The following is an 18,590-nucleotide window of genomic DNA, read 5'->3' as shown; positions in this document are numbered from 1 at the left end:
AAACTCACGCGTGCTTATCCTGCACATTCAGCAAGAGAAATAAAATGTGGATCTTTGTCCCCTTCAGACCAGCAATTAGTAGAGGAACTCAATCTATAATTTCCGGGGGTTCCGTGTAACTGTCAGCTTGCAGCAGGAAGCATCTCTGTTCCTCTCTTTCACTCGCCATTGAGCTGTGCAGGGTTTCATCTGTAGAAAAGGACTTTGTTCACTGGTACTATTGCTTGTTAAGTTGCCTTACGGCGGATGTAACTGAATGATGTGGCTTACCCCCAGGCACTGCTTTTTATATAGCTAGGGGAGTTACCACGGCCCCTGCACTTTGTAAAATTTCTCTTTAAGCTCAACTTGTTTAATATGCCTTTAGATATTCAGATCTATATGCTAAGGGATTTATAAGCATGCTTTCTAAATGCTCCCAACATCAAATTCCAAAGCACGGAAGCATTTTGACAAATCCTTACTTTTTATTGTACATTACAGATTATATTTTAAATGAATTCTATGGAAACTAACTCAGTCTTTGTAAATGATGAATGTAGATATGTCCCAGAAATCAGCTGTATCTGCCTTGATGTTTCAGATCTGAGATGGTTTCCAAGACCCTTATTCTACCCTCCCTCCCTCCCTCCCGCCCCCTCCTCCCTCCCTCCCTCTCCCCCCCCCTCCCTCCCTCCCTCCGCCCTCCTCCCTCCCTCCTCCCTCCCGCCCGCCCCTCCTCCCCCCTCCCTCCTCCCTCCCGCCCCTCTCCCCCCTCCTCCCTCCTCCCCTCCCCCCCCCCTCCTCCCCCTCCTCCTCCCTCCCTCCTCCCCTTCCCTCCCTCCCTCCCTCCCGTCCCTCCCCCTCCCGCACCTCCTCCCTCCCTCCTCCCTCCCCCCCTCCTCCCTCCTCCCTCCCTCCCCTCCTCCCCCTCTCCTCCTCCCGCCCCTCCTCCCTCCCTCCCCCTCCCGCCCTCCTCCCTCCTCCCGCCCCTTCCTCCGCAACCCTCCCCTCCCTCCTCCTCGCCCCTCCTCCCTCCTCTCCCTCCCACCATCCCCTCCTCCTCCCTTCCGCTCCCTCCCTCCCCTCCTCTCCTCCCTCCCTCCTCCTCCCTTCCTCCCCCTCCCCGCCTCCTCCCCCTCCCCCTCCCCCCCTCCCGCCCTCCTCCCCTCCCCCTACTCCCTCCACTCCTCCCCTCCCTCCCTCCCTCCCCCCCTCCCGCCTCTCCCTCCCTCCCCCTCCCTCCCTCCCTCCGCCCTCCTCCCTCCCTCTCCTCCCTCCCCCTCTCCTTCCTCTCCCTCCCTCACTCCTCCGCCCTCCTCCCTCCCTCCGCCCGCTCCTCCCGTCCCTCCTCGCCCACCTCCCCCTCCTCTCCCTCCCCCCTCTCCCCTCCCTCCCTCCCCCCTCCCTCCCCTCCTCCCCCCCCCTCACCTCCCGCCCCTCCTCCCTCCCTCCATCCTCCTCTCTGTCCTCCCTCCTTCTTCCCCTTGTTCATTCCATGAGCATTTATTGAATACCTCACAGATGCACTTTTCTATGTGATTGGGATGCAGCACCAAATTAAAAAAAGGCAAAAAGTCACTTCCCACCTGGGGCTTAACATTCTATTAGGTAGAGACAAGTGTTTAAGCAATTAGGGATATGAGTCGCATTGTCAGATGGAGATCAGTGCCGTTAAAGAAAAAGCTAGCCTGAAGGGTCAGGAAGTGTGGGGAGTGGATGGGCCATGGGAGGAAGGGTGAGTTTTTTAAATGGGTGAGTATGGAAAGCTTTGTTGGGAAGTTGACTTTTGAGCAAAGAACTTAAGGGAGTGAAGAGTAAGCCAAGTGGATGTCATGGGACGAGGACCCTAGGCAGAGGGAACACTGTGACATGGCAGCTTTGCTGGCGTATTTGAGGAACGGCAAAGAGGCAAGGATGACTGGAGCAGGGTGAGTAAAGGGGTGGGAAATAGGAGATGAGGTCAAGGAGGAATGGGTGGCTGACGGATCATGCAGGGCCAGCAGCCTGTCGTAGGACTCTGACTTTTGCTTTTTTCTGAGCGAGATGGAAATCTGTTGGTTAATTTTGAGCAGGGGTATTATGTAATCTGGCTTCTGTTATAAAAGGGACATTCTTATGACTTGGTTGGATACACTGTAGGGCAATGGTTCTCCACTGAGGGATGATTTTGTCCCTCGGAAGCACTTGGCAATATCTGGAGATATTTTTGCTCTCACAGTTCAAGGGGACTGGTGGATTGTGTGCTGCTGGCATTTAGTGGGTAGAGGCCAGGGATGCTGCTACCCATCCAACAATGCACACGACAGCTTCCCACAACAAAGAATTATCTTGCCCCAAACATCAATAATGCTGAGAATGAGAGACCCTGGTGTAGGGGGAAAAGACAGAGGCATGAAGACCACTGAAGAGGCTATGACAAAATTCAGGCAAAATTTGACAACTGCTTGGACTGGGATGTTAAAAGAGAAGTAGTCAGAAGTGGTCCAATTCTAGATAAACGCCGAAAGTAGAGACAACGAATTTGTTGATGAACGGGATGTGGGAGAAAGAGAGGTACCAGCGGTGACCCCAAGGTTTTGGGTTTAAGAACGAGAAGGATGGAATTGCCATTTACTGAGACAGAAAGATTGTGGAAAGAGGTAATTTTAAAGACTGATGTGTCTATTAAACATTTAGGTGGCAGTTTGTTGTCCTTGAGAAATTCAAGTGGACAGTTGAATTTATAAATAGGGAGTTTGGTTGAGTAATCCAGTTAGAGATATATGTCTGCCAGCGTATCATGATGTAGAAAGCTGTGAGGCTGGATGAGATCACCAAGCTTGTGAGAGCAGATGGAATGGGATCAAAGAGGGGCTGATCCAATGTTTAGAGGTTGGGGAAATTAGGAGCTAGTAAAGGCTACTGAGGAGAAGTAACTGATTAAAGAAATACGTATATGGGGAGTTCCAGGCATCGAGTATATAAAGTATTTCACAGAAAACTAGATGCTAAGTGGTAAGTCAAGTTAGATGAGGACTGAGAATTGATTATTTATTGAGTCTACCGTGCGAAGGTCACGTGTGACCTTGGCAAGAGCAGTTTCAGGTCAAAGTCCTGATGGGTGTGTTCAGGAGTACAAGGGGGTGGATTGGGGAGAGGATACAGAAATGAGAGACAGTGAGTATAGATCACAGATCAGTATTTCTGAAAGTTTCCCCTGGGAAGGGTTCTGGGAATGGTGGATGGAGAAATATTTGTGTTCTAATAATGCTCATCTCTTGATAAAAACTTTCTGTGAGTGGATCGCATCCTTTCCTCACATATCTGTCCCTGTCCCATGACCATGTCAAGGGAGGGTGTGGAACTTGTCTCTTTCTTTGATTTGCATTAGAAAACCCAAAATTGAAACGCGTGGATAAGAAAGCTCTCCATCAGTCAACCTGGCTTTACTGGTGAGGGGAGATGTGCGCATGTGTGAATGTCAGGGCATTACATTGCAAAAAAAAAAAAACAAAACAAACACTTAAAATGTAATATTGAGTCCTTCTTTTCTTAAAAATCACGTTGCTCTTCCATCATAACTCAGTCATATCTTCTCTCTTCCCAAGTTCGTTTTCATTTCTAATGCTAGATAGTTTCCCTTCCTCTGCTGTGGTGTCTTCTCAACGCTAGCTCATCTCTAAGGATTTGAGTTTCCACTCCCAGTGCTTCATCACAGTGGTTCCCTAGGAGGAATTCTGATGCTTCGCTGTTGGGACAATAATTGATTCTCCTTGTTGTCCGAGGATGTTCCTTTACCACTTGTAAAGTCCAAACAGTCAGCCGGTATATGCTAGTGTAAGGATTTGCTTTAAAAAGCTCTCTGTTAGGTAATTGCAACTATTAGGATGAGGTTTGTAGAGATTTTCTCTTCCTTGACATAGGTGTAGAGTCTATGTGATACAGTACAGCAAGCCACGTGCCCTGTTTTCGTGGGAATTCTCTGCGGCATGGATGTTTACTTTAAAGGAAGGTTGTTGTAGACATACGAAGAATTATCTTTCCTCTTTATCTTTAAAACGTATTGGCCGCAACCACAAAAAACAAACGGGTTTGTGTTTACTAAATGTGGGTCACTCTTAAGGGCTTTCGTACATTCTAACCCATTTAATCTTTATCACAGCCTTTTGAGGCAGTGCTGTTATTTTCTCATTTTCCAGGTGAGGAAATTTAGGCACTAAGTGACTAAGTATTGTACTCTGATCCCACAGCGGGAGTTAGTAGGATTTATAAATTCAAGCCCAGGCTCTCTGGCTCCAGAGTCTTGAGATTCTGGTGAAACAGATTCCAGAAATTTTGAGAATTCAGAGACCAAAATATGGGTCACCTTGATAAACTAGGTAATCTGGTTTCTATTTTTGTTAATTTCATTTTGTTGTTAAAAAGTAGCTATGTGGTCCTTATAGAAAATTTGTTAAAAGAAATAAAGTAGCACGTGACCTTATAACTCATAATCTCACCAATCAGAAGATATATTTGACCATTTTACATGTTTTTTTCATGAGAGTTTTTTTTTTATACGTCAGTTAGTTGGCTGATAAAGTGACTCAGATGTATACTGGAATATTTTGTCATTCATCCCGTTTAGATTTCAATTAATTATGGCTATGGTTTTCAGTTTTCTTTTGCTGCTACTTTATGATATGTAAATCGATGTTTGGTAAAGGAATTTGCTTAATTGCTTCTTTTCAGGACACTGTGCTTTTATGAAGAATTTATTACCTCCCTGGCACAGTGCTGTGATTGTAGAAGGAGCAGAGGTATTTTGTACCAAGAAATTCTGGCTTCAAGGAGGTTGTGAAATGCCATGCCAAGATATGGCATTTTCAGGAATGAATGGATTAGAGACTCACGCAATGCAGAGTATAATCAAGCACCTAACATTTTGTAAGGGCAAAGACATAGTTCCATGTTAAGAAGGTGGGATCATTCCACAAGGCTGTAGGCATGAAATGCACATAAAAAGAAGCCTTATCTTTACTTGTGTCCTGAAAAAAGAAACAAATTTAATCAGAGGTAGAGAAGAAAGGGGAGAAGTTATTCTGAGAATTGTGTAGTTGGGAAAGCCATGGATACCTTGGGCTCTATGTATCATGTTGATGGACTCTATTTATTTTTCCATAATGGAATAGATAAACTATGGAATAAATTACCCTATGGAAGTTTATGAATAAGAGAGGCTAGCTTGAGTGATTGAGTATTATTTAAGCTATAACAGATATGTCCTTTTCTTTATAGTGTTGATGATAATGGAGATGATGATGATGATAGAAATGATGATGATGGAGATGATGATGGTGATGATGGATGTGATGATGATGATGATGATGATGATGGACATGATGATAGAGATGATGATGATGATGATGATGGACATGATGATAGAGATGATGATGATGATGGAGGTGATGGTGGAGATGGCGATGATGATGGTGATGATGATTTGCTGTTTCCAAGTAGTAAAGCTTTGGAGTCTTTTTCTTCATAAAATATTTGTACTGACTGCTATACATTCCACTTTCTATGGTTGTGTATCTTTTTTAAAGTAGTATTTGTTGTTTTTAATTTGAGGTGGTAATCATATTAATACTATTCCTATCTTAATTATGCATCTCATACTTGAATTACTTTTTTAGGCTTAATCTTTTTAAAATTATGACTTTTCTTACCTTTCGATTAGGTAAATATTGAACACTACATATATTTTTTGTTGATGGCCTCAAGTAATACTGCCTTTTAAAATAAAATCTCTAGGAGCTTTTTATATGGTCTAGTCTAGTTATATATAATGTCTGTTCACTCCCAAGATGTTTCCTTCAACCCAGATTCCTAAATAATTTCAATGTACACTGGAGCTATTTAATGATATGGTTTCTTGGTGGAGACTAACATACGGATCTCTGTGGGTTAACATTCCTAGTGTGTTTTTAGGGAATCAGATGAGGCAGTTCTTTGCCATCTAGTTTATCAGGTACTATACAGATACAAGTTTCTTCAAATGACTCTCCTTGTCCCCCTCTTTGGCATCAAATAAATATAGCCTCCCAATTTTATGAAGGTAATTTATTTCTGAAAAAGCCTTTGTGTGGTGATTTCCTCATCAACCCAAATGGCAGTTATCATCTTTTAATAGAAAATATTCTTTATATGTTCCTAACCTCCGCTCTGACAACCATTTGTGCTGAAACAACACAAAATCCTATTAAAATGGACACAGTTACTTCAATATTTAACAATTATTTTAACACAATTTAACAAGGCATTTTTCCCCCTTCGTTAATTAGTCTATAATACGGCCATTTAACTGTTCTTGTTAGGCTGTTTTGCAGCTATTACACACTATACACTTCCAAGATTGTACTAACAAGCAAACATATATGTGATGCTCAATATTTATGGTACTTAATTACTAATGCAAAAAAAAGGAAATAAACAAACAGAACAGTAAAGAAGAAAGAAATCAATGAAAACAGTGCATTTTAGTGGGAATGATGCATGAGATTATTACTGCTATAAACTAGCAAACCACAAGTACATTGAGTGGAGAATTTAATGCAGCACAAACCAGCTATAGAACTGGATTAACTAATTAATTCAACAAGCATTTATTGAGTAGTTACTATGTACATTGTACTCAGCAATGGATATTAAATGGCCTCTTCCCCTGGAAGCTTACAATCTAGTTGAGGAGATTATTTTTCATTATTTAGATAGCTTGCCAATATTGTTACATGTTCAATTTGTTTACCCTCCTCCTCCCTCCTTCTCTGGTTTTAGGAATTTCATAGCTTCAAAACTTTGAATTTATGCCAAGTATATTTTCACTAATTCAATCAGGGTTTTGTGAAAGATTGTTTATCTTGAAAATAAGCGTGATTTTAGAAAGTGCTTAACTTAATTAGGGCTTGTTTATAGGGGCCTCCAAGGCATTGTTTTACATACTCCAACAGAAGTATTTGGTCCTTGCAACTTGGCCATTAAGCTTGGAAATGACTACTTTCAACGTTTTCCTACGCAGTCATTGCGTAAACCTCGTGCAGCATGCTCTGTTTTCTTTTCTTTAAAAAAACATACTTTATTTATTTGTTATTGTGTTATTTAATTATTTTATTTTGGTGGGAGGTAATTATATTTACTTGTCTCTTGAGGAGGTACTAGGGATTGAACCCAGAATGTCAGGCATGCTAAGCATGCACGCTACCGCTTGAGCTATCCCCTCCTCCCTTCTTTTCTGTTATTATGGGTCAAGTGGTGTTGGTTCAGTAATGGGCACCTCCTCCTTTGGTGCACCTGGTCCCATCCTCTCTCACCTGCTCAAGGACATCCTGCCAACAATTCTCTCTTCTCTTTCCTGGATCTTCAATTGTCCCTCTTTGTTGAGTCTTTCCCCATCAGCATTAAAAATCTGGTGCTGTTCCTCTCAATCTAGCCACACACATGCACACTCACTCCAGCCACTACACCATTTCTCTCCTTTATTTTACAGCTAAATTGCTTGAAAGGGTTGTCCATCTCCACTGACTCCAGTTTCTCGCTTTCCTTTGTCTCTTGAGTGCACTCTCCATCAGGCTTTTGCCCCAACTCTATACTAAAACTTCTCTTGTCAAGTTCGACAACACTCCCACGTTGCTAAATCGAATGGTCAATTCTCAGTCTTCATCCTGAGCTGTCAGCAGCCTCTGACTCAGTTGTTCTCTCCAGCTCCTTGAAACACATTTTTCACTTGTCTTTCAAGGCAATGTATTTTCCTGTTTTGGGGATTTGTTTTTCTCCAGCGTATCCTCAGCCATTCTTTCCAAGTCGAATTTTTCCTCTTCTTCCTGTCTCTAGCTGCTTAACACTGGAGTGCCCTGGGACTTTGGTTTTGGATCTTTCCTCTTTGCTGCCTACACTGGTGGTGACCTCATTCAGCCTCATGGCTTTGAATCCCATCTGTTGATGCTGGATGACCAAATATACAGCTCCAGCCTGGTTCTCGCTCTTCATCTCCAAACGTCTATGTTCTGCTGGCTATTTGATGTCTACACTTGGATGCCTGATGAATATCTTGAATTACCATGTTCAAATTTATCTCCAGATCTTAAACTACTGTCTAGCTTCCTCCATAGTCTTCTTTATCTCAGTAAAGGTGAGCTTCATCTCATCAAAATTTGGCTAGGTAAAAAAATCCTTGGACTTACAGTCTTTTTTCCCCTTGTGTTACACATCCAAGCCATCAATGAATTCTTTTGATTCCACGTTCTAAGTGTTATTGGAGTCTGATCACTTCTCACCATTTCCATAGCTACTACTCTTAATTCAGTCATCATGGTTTCTTGCCTTGGTCAAGAGTTCCAACTCATTGAAATGTGAAGCTGAAGTGCTATGAGAACATGAGATATGTGAATTTACCAAGTTCTTGGGAACGATATTGGACTTATCTGGTGATATGGCTCTCCTGCTCAGACTTCCCAGTGCCTTCCCATTGGTAATAGAGTAGAATTGAGAATTCTCCCTTTAGGCCTCCAAGACCCTTGAAGATCTGGCCACTTACTACTACTCTAACCTTCTCTCCTACTCACTCTTTCTTTGTAGTGATAGTACCTTCCTTGTTTTTTCTCCAACATACTAAGCATGCTCTAGCCTTGGAATCTGTACTCATTCCTCCCTCAGCGCAGAACACCTTTCCTTCAGATATATGCGTGGCTGAAATATCACCTTTTCCAGTGAGTTCTTCTTTGATCCCCCGACTTAAATTGCAGCCTTGCGGATCACTTCCCATCTCTCTTCCCTGATTTACTTTTCTCCACAGCACTTTTTATTATCTCCCCTAACATGTTTTTTTATTTATGTCTTGTTTTATTTATTATCTGTCTCCAAGCTACCCTTCCTCCTTCACCAAATGTAAATGTTTTATGAAAACAGACATTTTTGTCTGTTTGTTTACTGCTCTATTCTCTCTGCCTAGAACAGTGCGTGGCCCAGTGTGGGTGCTCAATAAATGACAGTTGGATGAATGAGAAATCTCCAACTTCTTCCTGTTAACCGTCTTCACCACGTGAGAATGTGAAGAAAAGCAAAACTTTGGCTACTTTGTGAATGAAATAAAATTGATTTCTTTTTAACAGAGTAAACAAAGAAATGATGATGATGTTCATTTAAACTATTAAGGAAACTCTTTCTTGGTAAATACAAGTGGAAGAAGTGGCAGATTAGCTAAATTGCAGTCACTTTCTCCTTAAGATTTATGTCAAGGAAGTTGTTGAAGGTGGGTGAGTTGATACCTAGAGTATTGGGCTTCTGGTTTATTACCATGGCAATCCTAGGCTGAGGCTCTTAGGAGGCTATGCTTTGCACCGGGGAAGATTTTGCAATCTGAAAATGAAGTAAGTATCTAGCAGTCTATCAGCTCTTTTTCCTTTTGTGGTTCTTCTGAAGTGAAAACAACATTCACTCATGGATTTGGCAACATTGTTGAATATCTACTACATACTAGATACTGTTCCATCAGGTACTGAAGAATCAGCAGGTAAACAAAGAGACAACAACCCCCATCCTCATTGGGCTTATATTTTAATAGAAGAGAGAGGCCAATATACTTAATGAGATGAATATATAATATTAGAAAGTGGTAACTGCTCTAGAGAAAATAAAATAGAGAAGCAAATGTCAGAAGTGTTGGTAGAGCGGAGGGGTTGCAGTTTTCAACAGGATGGATGGAAAGGGAATGCCTTGCTGTCTGAAAGAGTGTAGGGACCCTAAGGGAAAGGGTGTTTGACTGTTGAAGATAATGGCAAGGAGACCAGTGTGCCTGGAGCAGAGGGAGTAAGACTGAGAGTAGGCTGAGAGGTGACTGTCCCAGGTGGGAAGGACCCTTGTTGGTTAGCCATTGAATGACACGCACTTTTATTTGAGCAGAGGCATTGCTTTAGTGGCTCGAGCTGCCATAACAAAATACCATTGACTGGGTGGCTTGAACAACAGAAATTAATTTTCTCACAGTCCTGGAGGCTGGAAGTCCGAGATCAGGATGCCAGAATGGTTGGGTTCTGGTGGAAGCTCTCTTCCTGGTTTGCAGCAGGACATCCAACTTCTTGCTGTGTTTTCACATGACAGAGAGACAGAGCAAGCTCTCTGGTGTTTAATTCTTAGGAGAAGACTAATCTCGTCATGAGGGTTCCATCCTTTTGACTTCTCCTAAACCTGATTGCCTCTGCCCTAAAAGCCCCATCTCCAAAAACCATCACATCGAGAGAGGGCTTCACCTTATGACTTTGAGAGGATATAATTCAGTCCAAAGCAGACATAATCTGGATCGACTTACATTTTTAAGGGATCACATTGGCTGCCTCATGACGAACAGACTGTCGGGGGAAGGTGAGCCAAGCCCAAAGCAGAGAGAAGCTGTTACGTTAATCTGAGAAATAATGCTGTATTGGACCAGGGTCATAGCAGTGGAGGGGGTGAGAAGTGGGCAGAGTCTAAATATTTTGAAAGGAGGATAAACAGAGTTTATCACTTAACAGTAGGACTTCAAATGAAGGTTTATGTCTGTTCCTCTCAACTACAGTTTAGAAAATTGTGACAAGCTTGAAAAACTATGAGCTTTCTTCCCCCCAACCCCACCCAGGCGTCTCACGTTTTCTGTGCAGCTACAATGAAAGGGAACAGTCTTTTTATGCCTCATTCTCTTTCCCTTGGTCATTTGAAATTGACACAGCAAGATGATTTGTATTTTCTAGACAGAGCAGCTGTATTTAGAACAAAATAATGGTTGTGATAATCCCCTTCTGAGAGTGAGTTGCTTCCCCCACTGGCCGTTGGTCAATCTGGAATTAATTATAGCCGAATAGTAACCCAGAGCCCTAGAGAAAGGGAGGACCATTTCATTAAAGTCCAGGCTGGGGATCGCTGCTGACAGGAGCACTGCCGATCAGGCAGTTTTAAAAGAAAGGTGACGATTGCCGTAAACTTTAGAGCTGAAATAGCTTCTACTGAGATCAGAAGGTTTTTCCAAATAGCTTCCTTTCAAGAAACTGAGACTGAGGGATGGTTATGTAAATCAAGGTTAACCATCTAAAAGTCAATTAAGGCAAAATGCTCTATAAGAGAGAAAGAATCGAAATACGTTTTTTTTTCTTTTCTTTGTTCCAATGTCATTGTGACAGTGTTCCTTATCCAGTTCAGTACTTTTCAGATGTTTCCACTTTAAAGATTTGCAGTGATTACTTACTGATTGATATCATGTCTAAGATTTAAGAGTTCTAAGTTGTCAATCAGGTCATCCCTTTGCCTTTGGCATTAAAGTTTTTGATCTTATCAGATAATAAAGGGCAATACACATCCTTGTTGTAAACCATGGAATATCTACCTATAATTTGGTAAGGTGAGAAGCAGACGCGCTATTTGTAACCTGAGTGAGGCATATTTACTTTGTTGACTTTCTTGTCAAATATACGAGAAAGGTCCTCAGCATCTATAGAAAATTCAACTTGGATGGATTTTCAGAGATTGTTACGAGTAAAAAGAACTTTAGAAAAAAATTTCTAGCTAATATAAACTGATGTAATGATTTGACAATGAATTATCATCATACATCAGTATTTTAAAAAGTTTTAAGATTATGACTTTATCTGCCGTGACACTGGGGGGATCTAGGATTGAGACCAAAACTTCTTGAGAGATTTCAAATGGAAAACGGACTAGTGGGCCATGTTTTAGCCTTAAAGTCTTTCATTCGTGTCTTTGAGAATTTTGATGCTGCTGCTTATGGACTTTGAAATGTTAAACAGACAGAAGTGTAAAAGTAAACCTTACCTATAAGGGAGGTTGTAATGCACAAACAGAGCAAATCTAATATGGTACCTGTAAATGAAGCCTTTAGGGCATTTCAGAGGCTTTTGAAAGAGTAATTTTGAAAGAGAGGGTGAGTCCCAAATGCCATTTTTCAGTTGGAGGAATTTAAATGGTTTATAACTTAGATTTATTCTTTATTAGCTTTACTTTTTTCCTTGTGGGTTCTATCTTCATATGGGAAATAATTCACGAATGACCTAGAGTGTGTCTTCAGTAGTATAAAATAGGATGGTTTTAGCTTTTAAATTGTTTAGCAATTCTTTCTGTTTTACAGACTGAAAAATATTCAGTAAGCTGTAAAATAATTGGTAGGTTGATAATGTTTAGGATCATTTAGCATCTTAAGTACATTGAGATATATCCTGTCAATTTTTATTAATATTAATAAAGCCAGCTGGTAAATGGCATGAAACTTGATGAGCTAAATTTCTCTAGTGGACAAAACCAATACTCCATGTCTGTGGCAGAAATTGGGTATACTCCAGATCGTAATTTCTTATACCTAATATATGGACTGGATTGGATCTCCCCCAAAGTCATATGTTGAAGATTTAATTCTCCTTGTGACGGTATTTGGAGATAGAAGGTAATTAAGAGATAATTAGGAGGTGTTAGAGGTTAAATGAGGTCATAAGGGTTGAGTCTTCATCCATTAGGATTGATGGTTTATATAAGAAGAGGAAGACAGAGGGACCTTCCAGGTGAGGACACAGGGAGAAGACAGCTGTTTTCAAGCCAAGACAAGAGGAAGGGAGCTCTCACTGGAACCTAACCATGCTGACAACCTGAACTCAGGTATCTAGCTTCCAGAAGTGGGAGAAAATGAATTTTTTGTTGTTTCGGTCACTCAGGTATTTTGTTATGGCAGCCCAAGCTGACTAATACTTCCGTGCATGGGCTTGAGTCATTTTCAATGCTGTTTCCTTAGGTTTGCAGTGGTGATGACAAGGAGGACGAGGCCAAAATAAAGGCTGCAGCAACTGCTTGAATTACTCAAGGCCTCCTTCCATTGCAATTCTGTTGTGCTTGAGTTACTTTTGTTACTTAAGAAGACATTGTTGTTTTACCTTTCAAAATATCTGTTACTTTGCCTCACCTCTCCCTCTCATCTGTAGTGAAAAAAATCTGATTAGAAAGAATTTTAATCATGTAAAGAAGTCTCCATAATCAATATCAGGGTGGGCAGCAAACTTTCTCTGTAAAGGGTCAGAAAGAGAATATTTTCAGCTTTGGGAACCATACCGTCTTAGTTGCAACTTTTCAACTCTGCCATGATAGCAAAAATGCAGCAACTGTAGACAACGTGTAAATGAATAAACACAGCTATGTTCCAATAAGATTATATTTACAAAAACAGATGGCTGGACAGGTTTGACTCATAGGCTGTAGTTTGCTGAATCCTGCTTCACTCGATCACCCCTTTGTTCAACAATATGAAAACTATAAGTCCTTCGAACCGAGAGACCCTTATTAGGGACTTTTTTTCCCTAAACTCTTTATAATGCTTGAGAATCAAACTGAATTGGTATATTCAAAATAATTCGTACACTTTGTTCCTCTTAAAGGCTATTGTTTTGTTCATAAATATATACAGAATACATTAATGAAATTTACCTTTGTAGTAACAAATAATAATTATATATATTATTTATATACTATATGTCAGTTTATTAATGCATACATTTAAAAGCTAAATACTGTCTATTTGTATGTAATTTATTTATACCTACTGATTACAAATTCACATTTTGCATATTACATATTCATGTTCTATATTACATATTCACATGATGATTGATATCAAATAGCCTTATATAATTTATTTCCCATTGTCACCAAAGGTGAATAATGTCTTGAAGCCTTGGTTTTCTGGTCAAGATTAAGATGTCCATTTTTCTCTGCAACTTCTGATAATGTTTCAGAGTAAGAAGGGCGATCGTAGAGACTGGCTGGGATTGAGGAGAGGCTGGGGTGGGCTGGAGATGTGAGGCGGGGAGAGGTGTGAGATGAGTGTCTTGGAGAGTGGAAGAGCAAAATAATGACAAGAATATAGTGTAATTGCTGCACCGCATAGGAGCCCACTGTATTGTATGGTCATAAATTTACAGGGAATACCTTGACCAAATCAGTGCGGGCACAGGATAGGCACAGAGCAGGGTTTAACCAGGGCGGAGGTTTTGCCAGGTGAGAATGTTGGAGAGGGGGCCAAAGGAGCTGAAGATGTCAGCAAGGGAATGATTAAAGGATTACAGGGGTGCCCATGTCCTCTAACCTGGGTGAAACGGGACCTAGGATAGGAGAGGAGGAAGGGTTGTGAAAATGTGTGGAATTAAGGGATCGGGGACCTTCGGGAGAAGGAGGTGAAGTACTGTTGGAGCAGAAGAGGTGGTGGAACAAGGCTGTGAAGACAGGATTCTGCAGGCAAGGAGTGGAATGCTTGAAATGAAGATGTTTCCAGGTGGTACAGCTATTGGAGATGACGGCATCCAGGTACGGCCATGGACTGGATGTGGTCAATGAAAAAGAACAGCAGAACTAAGGAGATCAAGGCCTGTGAGGAGCTTTGAGGGATTATCAATATGGACATTGAAACATCCAAGAAGGATGACAGAGGTAGAAACAAAGCATTTCAGGATCAGCAGTGATACATCATTTAATGAAATGCAGTGCCTGGGAGGCAACAGCAGATGAATTCAGGAAGCAGGTGGTATAATTCGCTTGCGTCTACTCAGGAAGCTGGGGTTTTTAGGGAGGTGGTAGAGAAGCTACTTACCCTATAAATAGCTTTAAGCAACAAGGATGACACTTGCAGGCTTGTATGTTGTGGGATGTGAAAGAAAAATTATCCCCCATTTGAGAGAGCCACAGGAGAATAGTGTCCTTCAAGATACAGCCAAATTTCAATTAGAGTTAAAAAGGAAACAAAACATTCAGCAAGGTAATTAAGGAGATAGGAGAATTTGTTAATGACACAGAGAGAGTTCCAAGGGGTAGAATGAAAGAGCTTGGAACAAATGTGAATTAGGATCGGACTGGGGAACCTACACGTATAAATACGGCAAAGACTCAAGAGGATGAGATATGTCCTGGGTGCTTGGGATTATGAGGATCTGAGTTGAATAGGATTGATCGTCTATTAAGGAAGGTCCATAGTAAAATCTCATTATGACCTTCTTCTTCGTACAGTTTTTTCTTAGCAGTTTGCTATGCCTAAGAGAAGGAGGAGCTATGTTGGGAGATGAGAGGGGTTAAAAGTCGTGTCACAAATACTCACTGCTCTGTGGCTCTCCTTTAAATCCAGTTGAAAGTGGCATGTTTAGAATCCATCTGACCTGGACTAGGAGGCGAACTTCTCAGTGTTTAGAATTTGATTGCTCAGGAAGTGTTGTCTTGCCCCATTTATTAGACACTGGTGACTACTCACACATTTAAATTAAGCACATTAAGGTAGGCCTAAAAATAGTTCATCTTAACATTTCTAAGTCTATGCAATTAATTGTCTAAGCTCGTATTTCTTAAACTTTTGCCACCCTCGGTGCACGTGGGGAGTGCATATCCAAGTATGTTCACATGAGCCAGATGAATTATTAATTGTCATTCCAACCCATTCATTCTCTCCCAGTGAAGCATTGCAGAAAGCAAATGTATGGGAATTGTACTGACATATTAACCTTGATTCCATTATATTTTTAAAGAAAGAAAGAACTCATTAATAGTAAGCTTTAACACTATCATGTACTTTGCAGTAACATCTTTATGATACTTGTGACACACTTCACATCTGAGCTCAACGATCTGAGATTCACTGTCTAGGTTCAGTACTAAAAACGTGTCAACTCTAACACAGTATTATATTGTTCAAAATAAATCAACCGCCATCCCAGAAAGAGGATCAGTGTATTTCCTCTTTTGTGATCATTTATTTGTAGATTTTTTTCCATCTTGAATCTTCAGTGACTGATATGTTTGACAACAGATACACAAAATATGACACTGCCAGAGCAGATCCTCAATTTTCCTATTTGCTTGGTTTAAAAATATGATGGATTCTGAAACATGTGATGTGTCCCCTGAGATTGACTGTTTGCTTAAGCACTCTCCTTCCCCACCCTTTCCCTGTTCCGTGCTTCCCTCCCCAGGAATAACTGCACCAAAGCCTCAGGTAAGGTGAGGACCACCTTCCTGGGGCTCGAGTTCTGAAAACATGGGCTAGGATGGCATAAACGTGAGGCTTGGTGAATTTAGTACGCTGAGAAGAGGCATTGCATTAATCATAATAATGTCTATTATTATTAGATGTATAGATCTGAGGTGTAAGTCCAGTTGCCTAATTTAAAAGTCTTTTCCATGGACCACGTCCAGTCCATGGTCGTACCTGGATGCCGTCATCTCCAATAGCTGTACCACCTGGAAACGTCTTAATCTCAAGCATTCCACTCCTTGCCTGCAACATCCTGTCTTCACAGCCTTGTTCTGCCACCTCTTCTGCTCCAACGGTACTTCACCTCCTTCTCCTGGGGGTTCCTGACCCCTTAATTCTACACATTTTCTCAGCCATCCCTCCTCTCCTATCCTAGGTCCCGTTTCACCCAGGTTAGAGGACATGGGCACCCCTGTAATCCTTTAATCATTCCCTTGCTGACATCTTCAGCTCCTTTGGCCCCCTCTCCATCATTCTCACCTGGCAAAACCTCCGCCCTGGTTAAACCCTGCTCTGTGCCTATCCTGTGCCCGCACTGATTTGGTCAAGGTATTCCCTGTAAATTTATGACCACATATTTCATAAAAAAATAGAAGTGATCAGAAGTGAATTTCCTTCTTTCATCACCTGCATCCACTTGTCTTGCCTCTTGGAATGATGGACAGATATTTTGTGCTTCCATATGAGGCCAACTTCTCCACGATGGCCTTGATTCTATATTTTCTGGACGCTCTTAAGACTTTGCTCTTGAAGTTATTGTCTCTGTCTTGCATCATCACATTCCCCTACCCCCCATCCCCCCGTCAAACTAGATTATCTTGAAATAAACAGGCTTTAATATATCCTGTGTTAAATAAATGAACAATAGTCCTTGACCTTGATTTCCACTCTAGCTATGATTTTTTGGTTCCTATTTATAGCAAAATTCTTCAGAGTATTTTCTGTACTGTCTCTTTTCCTTACCTCCTTGTCCTTTAAGACTCTCTTCAATCAGGTTGGAGTGTCACCAGTGACTCTAAGGTTGTGTCTAATGGTCGGTTGAGGGTCTTTATTTTACTTGGCCCTCAATAGTGTTTGATAGAGTTGATCACTCAGTCCTTCAAAACGTTCTTCCCTTAGCTTCTGGAATGTTACGTAGCATCTTCCTACTTCACTGGCTTTTTTTTTTTTCCTCAGACTTCTTTCCTGAGTTCTCATTTTCTTAATGTCTACATATTTAATATTCCAAGAATGGAAGCCTTGCTCTCTCTCTCTCTCTTTTTTTTTTCCCTGTTGAGTCTCTCCCTATTAGATTTATCCAGTCTTGTGGCATTGGAGCCATATGTATGCTGACAACTTACACATTTGTATCTTTGCCTCTGACCTTCTGTGAGCTCCAGCACATTTGTGATGTCAAATAAGCAAACATGCATATCCCACATATAGAACTCTTGTTTCCCCCACCAAGCCTGCTCCTTCTTCCATCTTCTTTGTTTTATCAAATGGTAACCCAGGGGCCAGGATACTCAGGTAAAAGACTGAAGAGTCGGTCTTGATTCTTGTCTTCTGTGCATCCTTATTGCAATCCATCAGCAAGTCCTATAGGCTTTCGCCTTGAAAATACACTCTGTCTCTTACTAATTCTCCCTAGTCCAAGTCACCGTCTTCTTCCTCCTGGGTTATTGAACCAGCCTCTGAATTACTCTTTCTTGCAACGTTCCCTATTACTTGATTCTGTTGTCTCAACAACACTGAGAGTGAGCTTTTAAAAATATAAATCACATTCCATCAGTCTCCCCCTCTGTTGCCTCTCACCTGATTTAGAACAAGTCCTACGTCAGCCTGTAGGACCCCCCCTCCCCCCACGATCTGACCCCTGGTTACCTTTTTGACCAAACCCACCATTGCCTTTGGGCTTATTATTCTCTATTAATGCCAGCTTTTTATGCTGACTTGAATACAGCACTCATTTCCTCCTCAGAAACTTAACGTTTTTGTTCCTTCAGTCTGAAATGCTTTTCACTAGAGACATAATTGGAGAATGTGTTCAAATGCCACCTCCTATCAAAAGTAGAGACAGACGTTCCCTGATGATCTTGTGAAAAGCAACCACCCATTAGACCCCATATCCTTGTCCCTCTTGGTTTTTTTCTTTATAGCATATATATGCCATTGTGTTGTATATTTTGCCATTCATGCAACAGTATCTACTTACTCAGTTGGAAGTTTCATGAGGGCAGGAATTTTATCTTGTTAACCATGTGTGGTTTCTTGGTGCCTGATGTAGGGCAACAAAAGTTTGCTACCCCCAAAACATGTCCTATGTCTTGAGGATTGTTTGGGGCTGATTGTTTAAGAAACAAAGAGCCCAGGAAGAGCTTTTACCTCCTCCTCTTAACTGCCTTAAAGAGTGTAGGTAAAGGGCCATTTTCAGGATGAACTGTCACCACAGATAACTACAGGATACTATGAACTAGGTGTGGTAGACTTGGGGGAACTTAGCGAGTCTTGTTTAGTGAAGTCCTCTCTGTATCCCATTGTCTCTGCCTGGCCCAGCAGACGTTTGTTTACCAAA

At 41.4% G+C, this 18,590-nt stretch overlaps 1 protein-coding gene across 1 annotated transcript in view; it reads left to right on the top strand.

Annotated features, from left to right (window-relative positions):
• The window catches only part of TRHDE (thyrotropin releasing hormone degrading enzyme), a 331,593-nt gene that overhangs the window by 104,600 nt on the left and 208,403 nt on the right, over positions 1-18,590 (top strand). The window lies entirely within an intron of this gene.

This window comes from Camelus ferus, chromosome 12, assembly GCF_009834535.1.
Source record: "Camelus ferus isolate YT-003-E chromosome 12, BCGSAC_Cfer_1.0, whole genome shotgun sequence".
Classification (NCBI taxonomy): domain Eukaryota; kingdom Metazoa; phylum Chordata; class Mammalia; order Artiodactyla; family Camelidae; genus Camelus; species Camelus ferus.
The sequence above is the reverse complement of the archived record's forward strand: the minus strand, read 5'-3'. Positions and strand labels throughout refer to the sequence as shown.